Source organism: Nicotiana tomentosiformis, chromosome 8 (assembly GCF_000390325.3).
Source record: "Nicotiana tomentosiformis chromosome 8, ASM39032v3, whole genome shotgun sequence".
Taxonomy (NCBI): domain Eukaryota; kingdom Viridiplantae; phylum Streptophyta; class Magnoliopsida; order Solanales; family Solanaceae; genus Nicotiana; species Nicotiana tomentosiformis.
Genome location: NC_090819.1, coordinates 118,282,109 through 118,289,924, shown reverse-complemented (window position 1 = coordinate 118,289,924; position 7,816 = coordinate 118,282,109). Strand labels below are relative to the sequence as shown.

Genomic DNA, 7,816 nt, shown 5'->3' with positions numbered 1-7,816 from the left:
AAACACATTGCCCCTTCTAAAATATATACTCTCGTCAGGCTATACCGATTAGTAATATCATTTGCCTAGTCATCTAAAACCATCCATGCTGCCTACGAATTTATGTCCTTCCCTTCAAAACTGAACTGTGACCTTGCACATACAAACCTCAATCCCACACAATACACCGTGTCTACCATGCCATCCTGGGAAGAGTACAAGAATCTCATAATCAACTATGAGTCACAAGCAGAATACATACCCGATCAGTCAGAAACCTTCCATTTGATCTCTTTGCTGGAACACCACGATCCTTAACCAAAATTCACCACACAAGAGCCCCTAGTATAAAACAACAACGCCCTAAGGCCCATAAGCTGGCGAATTCCCTTTTAAGTACCCTAAAAGCACCGCAACCGAGACATCTACTCCGAAAGACCTTATGTGAATTTAAAATTGCTCCTCTTCCCTTTTCTTATACTAAAATGTAAAATCCATAGTCATACAGAATTACCGCAAGTCTCGACACCATCCAATGTAACTCTCAGTTTCTAGCCATATACACATCTTGAAAATTCCCAATCGCTACATATAAATCTTGAATCCATTAGAACCATTCTCGAGAGTCATCCACTTTGCTCAAATATAAATTGCACCGCCCCAAATAGGCTGAAAGACACGTGCCCCACTAGCACAACAACACCCAAAGAAGTAACCCTACCTTAATGCCACCGATCAAATTCATACTCTATGTACACTACATCCTAATAACCACTCAATTATTTTATGATCCCCATGATTTTCATATACTCCTAAAGTGCCATAACCCGTATCCAGAAATTTCCTTACTCGAGTCATTCTCGACTCAACCTCTGCAAGTCATAACTAATCCACAAGTATGCCTCAGACCAAATTAAAATTTAACACATAACCATGAAATCAAATCGTCAATAGCAGGCTCCCCCACTTGGCTCAAAGCCACAAATCAAAACACTCCATAAATCACAATACCCATACTTTATTACTGCCATAATATTGCAGTTTGAACAATGAAAATTCTTCTCAAGCTCATACAACGCCAACCATAAAGATACCTTAATCGTCCGCTAGACTCGTAATCATTCTCTTGTCACTCAAGTCAACTTTCTCAACCAGATTCAAATTCAAATCCCAACACATACGCCCCATCGGCAGAAAAGAAACTCTCTACTCACATCATAAGGAACACACCTCCGTAGATTACTCCGCAGGGGATAACCCACCTGTTTAACCTTAAATCGGTATCTTGCTAAACCCTTTCGCAATTACAATTACTATGAAATCACTTAATCCTTCTGAGTCTAACTCATTAACCAGACATGAGAATTTAATTTGCTCCAAAATTAACAACGTGAAAGATCCTTCAAAACGTTAATACTCAAGATTGTACGTCACATCAAAACGTAAATCAAGTACCCAATGGCCTTTCTTCTACATTTCAAAGAAATCCTTCTCGTCATATTCAAACAATCTGAACACATCTCACAGTCACATCATACTCACCACATAGTCATTCCACCGCTCATCGAGCCACAAATTCCACTCGTGGGGACATTATCGGACATATGAGTCTAATTATACAAGTTACCACTGAAGCCATCGAGCTCAAGCTACGGTCTAACCGTGGCCTCAAGTCCTACAAACTGGCCCTTCACCAAAACACAGAATACACATCTCGAACCTCGTTCATAGAATCACACGCCGCCGGCGCACAACCGATATCGAGCGCTCACATGCGCATACGAATATCTGGAAGGAATTCAAAAAATTACGCTTCAAGCAGAATAAATGCCGCACGATAAGGAAAGAAAGATGGAAAGTACATCCTAAATGTCCTGTAGCCTCTCGAAGATAGGTATGGACGCCATCATACCGATCCGCAAGACTATAATAAACACTTGCTCATGACTTGTAGAACCTATGAACCTAGAGCTCTAATACCAATCTGTCACGACCCAAAATCCACTAGTCATGATCGCACCTAACCCAACCCGCTAGGTAAGTCAACTAATAACTATTTAATTTCAATAATATTAATAAGACAATTAAGTAAAAGAAATTATCTGAATCTTATACATTTCCCAAGAACTGGTAGTACAAATCATGAGCTTCTAAGAATAGAATTTATAAAGTTGAAATGAAATAAATACATCATCTATTTGAAAATTACATGAACAGAATCTTGTTATAAATCTAAGGCTACCACGAACAAGAGGCAGCTGCATCCGGGACGCAGGTACATCTTCAGATCCAGCTCTCATCGAACACAGCAACATCATCAGCCAATATTTGCACTCAAGGTGCAGAAGTGCAGTATGAGTACAACCGACCCCATGTACTCAATAAGTAACAAACCTAATCTTAGGTTGAAAGTAGTGACGAGCTAACAGAAAGGTCGGGTCCAACACCAATATTCCACAATAGTTCATAACAGCATAGTATACGTAACAAAGGAGTATCTCAGAAATAAAAAGCTCAGTCTGTTCATAGTTCCAGAAAAATAGGCATTTCTTTTCAAGTATCTTAGTGAAAATCCAAATCTTTTACCGAAAATGCCAAAATACGAGTAAGTTTGAAAACTGTGATTTTCCCTAAAACTCCTTTCAACAAATAGTAAGATGTTTCATTTTCAGATAGCATGAGGAAAATACTTCTCTATGCCTACATGTCAAGATACAGGTAAAATCACAAATGTCCCCAAAACTGGGTAGTAGAAGGAAATGCACCTCTATGCATGTATCTCAAGTATGCATGTCAAATGCAATGCATCTCGATGATGAGCTCATGTACTCACACTCTTAGAGTACTCAATCTCACTATCTCACATTCTCTCTCACTATGCTCAGCACACTCAATCACTCAGCGCTGTACCATACCCGCTGCAGCGTGCAGCCCGATCCATATATATAGTCGACTGCGCTTACTAGGGGTGTGCAGACTCCGGAGGGGCTCCTTCAGCCCAAGCGTTATATTGCTGCGGCGTGCATCCTGATCCAATATTATTGCAGCGTGCAACCCGATCCAATATTATTGCGGCGTACAGCCCGATCTATATATATATATATATATATCGCCCGAAGGCTTGTTGCGGCGTGCAACCCGATCCATAAATATAATCAATATATCATGCTGCAGCGTGCAGCTCGATCCCAAAATATCACTCTTACTCTGGCCCTCGGCCTCACTCAGTCATCAATCTCTCCAGTCTCCTAGCGATGCTCCAAAGATGCCATCACATGCGTTCCGACCTCTGAACAGCTCGAAACTAACCAAAAACAACTCAAAAACATCAAACAATGTTAAAGGAACAAATCCCGATCAAAAAGGTCAAATCTTGAATCAAAAGTCCAAAATCGACCAATAGCCCAACCCGGGACCACACCTCGGAACCGGACAAAATTTACAAAATTCAATAACCCATTCAATTATGAGTCCAACCATACTAGTTTCACTCAAATCCGACTCCAACTCGATGTTCAAAACTCAAAAATTCGTATTATGAAACTTTGGGCCAAAACCCCCAATTTCCTCTTTAAAATTCACAATCCAATTACCAAAAACGAAGGTAGATTCGTTATATAAGATCATAAATGAGTAGATAACACTTACCCCAAATTGTGTGGAAAATTGCCTCTCCAAAGTCGCCCAATCCGAGCTCCAAAATGACCAAAATGCAAAAAATCTTGGAAACCCACGTTTTTAACACTGCCCAGGCATTTTCCGCACCTGCGGTGCCTGGGCTCGCACCTGCGCATCCGCTGGTGCGAAAATTTGGGCGCACCTGCGAAAATGACTAACTCTGGCTGCCTCCGCTCCTGCGACCAATGGTCCGCATCTGTGCTATCGCAGGTGCGGAGAAGCCATTGCACCTGGGACCCTTGCTGGTCTCCACCCTTTCTGCACCTGCGCTCAACCTGCCGCACTTGCAGCATTGCATCTGCGGTCCCTTCTCCGCAGGTGCGGTCACACCAGCAGCTCTCAGACTTCAGCAACTTCTCAAATCAAATTCCAAGTCCGTTAACCACCCGAAATCAACCCGAGGCCCCCGGGACCCCAACCAAACATACCAACAAGTCTTATATCATCGTACGAACTTAGTCAAATCTTCAAATCACCTCCAACAACATCAAAAACATGAATCATACCTCAATCGAAATCTATGAACTTTGAAACTTCAACTTCCACAACCGATGCCGAAACCTATAAAATAATGCCCGATTGACCTCAAATTTTGCACACACATCACATCTCACATTACAGACCTACTCCCACTTCCGGAATCAAAATCCGACCCTAATATCAAAAAGTCCACTCCCGGTCAAGCTTTTCAAAATTTCAACTTTTACCATTTCAAGACAAATTCTACTATGGACCTCCAAATCATAATCCGAACGCGCTCCTAAGTCCAAAATAACCCAACGGAGCTAACGGAACCATCAAAACTCCGTTCCGGGTTCAAATTCACAAAAAGTCAAACTTGATAAATTCTTCCAATTTATAGCTTCAACAATGAAATCCATTCTTCCAATTCGATTCCGAATAGCCTGAAAATCAAAACCGACGATTCACATAAGTCATAATGCATCATACGGGGATACTCAAGCCCTCAAACAACCGAGCGAAGTGTAAATGCTCAAAACGGCCGATTGGATCATTACAATTTATTACGTAATACAAAGCAATGTGTATCATATAATAAGTAAAATAAAAATTACAACTTCTGCATTGTTTTACCCTTCTCCATTATAATATACTGACTTATATCGCTTCATAAGTAGCATTTTCAGCATAATATACATAAACCAACTTATGAAATCCAACTTATTATCCATAAATCAATAAATCGCTTCAAATTAAGCAAAAAAAAAAATACTGGATTGTACACATCCAGGATAAAATACTGGAGAAAATCCTTTCAGGTGACATACCTCCAGCATAATATACAGGAAGCAAAATTTTAAAGTCTTTAATTCCAGCAAATTATTCTGGATATAACTTCTCCGTTGTTTTACACTTCTCTATTATAATATACCGGTTTATAGCGCTTCATAAGTAGCATTTCCAGTATAATATACAGGAACAATAAGAAATCCAGCTAATTATAATAGAATAGCATCAACAGCTCTAAATCATGAACAGGGTAACTCTTCTCGTGAACCTTCAGCTGCCGTGAAGCATATGCAATAACCTTGCCACCCTGCATCAATACCGCACCCAGACCAATACGAGATGCGTCACAATATACTGTATAAGATCCTGAACCTGCGGGTAACACCAATATCGGTACCGTAGTCAAAGCTGTCTTGAGCTTCTGAAAGCTCGCTTCACACTCGTCTGACCAACTGAACGGGGCACCCTTCTGGGTCAATCTGGTTAACGAGGCTGCTATGGATGAAAACCCCTCCATAAATCGACGGTAATAGCCCGCCAAACCCAGAAAACTATGAATCTCTGTAGCTGATGTGGGTTTAGGCCAATTCTGGACTACCTCAATCTTCTTAGGATCCACCTGAATACCCTCTGCTGATACAACGTGACCCAAGAAAGAAACTGAACTCAACCAAAACTCGCATTTTGAGAACTTAGCATATAACTGGCTGTCTTTCAGAGTCTGAAGAATGATCCGAAGGTGCTGCTATTATCCATAAAAATACACCATAAAAAAATATAAATTCCAATCCGTTAATCTTTATTTTAATCAATAAGTCGCTTCAAATCCAACAAACAAACAAAATAATAAAACTGGATTGTACACATCTAGGATAAAATTCTGGAGAAAATACTTTCAGGTGATATATCTCCAGCAGAATATACAAGAAGCAAAATTTTAAAGTCTTTAACTCTAGCAAATTATTCTGGATATAACTTCTACATTATTTTACACTTCTATGTTATAATATGCTGGCTTATAGCGCTTCATAAGTAGCATTTCCAGCATAATATATAGGAACCAAACAAAATAAGAACTTCAGCTAATTATACTAGAATATCATCAACAAAAATTATGTAATCCAACTTATTATACATAAAAATACACCATAAAAAATATAAACTCAAATCCACATTATACATAAAAATATAAAAATAGAAACACAAACACATGCTAAAAATATACATTCCAGTATATTGATCTGCATTTCAATCCAAAATATCTTTTAAATTACAGCAAAAAACAAAAAACTATTTATTGGTCTTTGTGTTGCGCCTTTTTGAAACGCAAGGTTTGTCTAATCTTCCAGTGGCCTCATCTTCACTAACCAGATATTCTAGCTCCTTCTTCTTACCATAATTGTATAATAATGCTCCATATCTGGTTCAAAGACGTGTAGGATCAAAGATGTTCTTGTCAATAGGTATCTTCTTGCCTTCAATGAAATACTCCACAAATGCAGAGCAATATATACCACAATCACTACATACAAAACACATATTAAGAAAGAATAAAATAAACAATAAAGGAGTAAAAACTAAAAAATATGATATATAAAAACATTGCAGCTTATGCTTTTTCTTGTTGAGGCAAGTCATCCACTGATATAAGAGGAAATGGTTCATATAGATCCTCTTTTCCCAAGTAATGTGATCTATTCGTTGCAATGTCACTTCTTTGCTCATAAGATGTAGTAGTGTTGAGCAACAATGGTATCATTACAACAAATGAGTGCAATGCTTTACGAACTACAACATTATGTCTTGGGGATCTCATTGAGTCATACATGTATATGCAGCCATCATGCAAAGATAGAACGCCCAACACCCAATGCCATGCATCTTTTACATTGATTGGCATAAGAACATAATCAACGAAAAGCCAGGGGGTGCTACAAAGAATGTAAAACCCAAGCACATACTCTTTTAATTTCTTTGTCAACTCAAATATCTATTTTTTACATTGATGCTATCTATGGTTGATTTATTGTACACCTCTTCAATGGTAGAACTGAAATAGTTGTCGGTAGTTGTCATCCTTATGTTTCCATATTTGACTTTCTTCCGGAGGTAATAGAATATAATATCAATATGCTACAAAAAGAAAACAGACATCAATAGAATATACACACACACATACCGATACTAAAACAAAACAAAAAAATAATGTATGTTGACATACCGTCTTATTGATACCTATACCAGCATAATGAAGTTCAAAAAACCATGTCCTCTCAGCTATAAATGCAATTCCAAGATCAAACTATTCCTCTAGTATATCATCCTTCTTTTCGTACCCCTTCTTCCTATAAATATTTAATAAATATATAAATATAATAGTCCAAACTATCATTACAAAGAAAATACAATCAAAACATAAATAAATATGTAAAATTACCTGCGAGTTTGAATTAACTTTGTTTGAACAAACTTACTAAACTCATCACTAATTGATACAGGAATTTCTTCAGTAATTGATGTTTTAAAAGGGTGATCCCATTTCACAATAACACGAGGTACAACAGGTTTTCTTATTTTTGTTGCATCTTCTTGACTAGAGTAGTCCAAAACCTCATAAGCTTGGACACCTTCAAAACTTGACTGAATAGGCAAGGAAGAAGTTGCAGCATCTTCAGGCGTAGAGCATTTTGGAGTAGATGATATTATAGGAGCAACACCTATGGACTCATTAACAAACTCGGAAGTTAATTTATGAATCTGACAATCAATCTGAGAGTCAGTCATCTCAATTTCATGATCTGGAATCATCTCGGTTGATGATTTTTTATAAACCTCTACAGCTGGAACATCTTCATTGCATGACTGTTTAGTCATCTTACCAGACGGAATATCTTCATTTGTTGTTTGT

At 38.2% G+C, this 7,816-nt stretch overlaps 1 long non-coding RNA gene across 1 annotated transcript; it reads right to left on the bottom strand.

Moving 5' to 3' along the window:
• Positions 1–6,529: 6,529 nt before the first annotated feature.
• Positions 6,530–7,597, bottom strand: LOC138896717 (uncharacterized). The gene is made up of 3 exons (XR_011410116.1): positions 7,346–7,597; positions 7,130–7,253; positions 6,530–7,041 (listed from the first exon to the last, which is right to left on the bottom strand). It is a non-coding gene; the product is annotated as an uncharacterized lncRNA (long non-coding RNA).
• Positions 7,598–7,816: the final 219 nt, after the last annotated feature.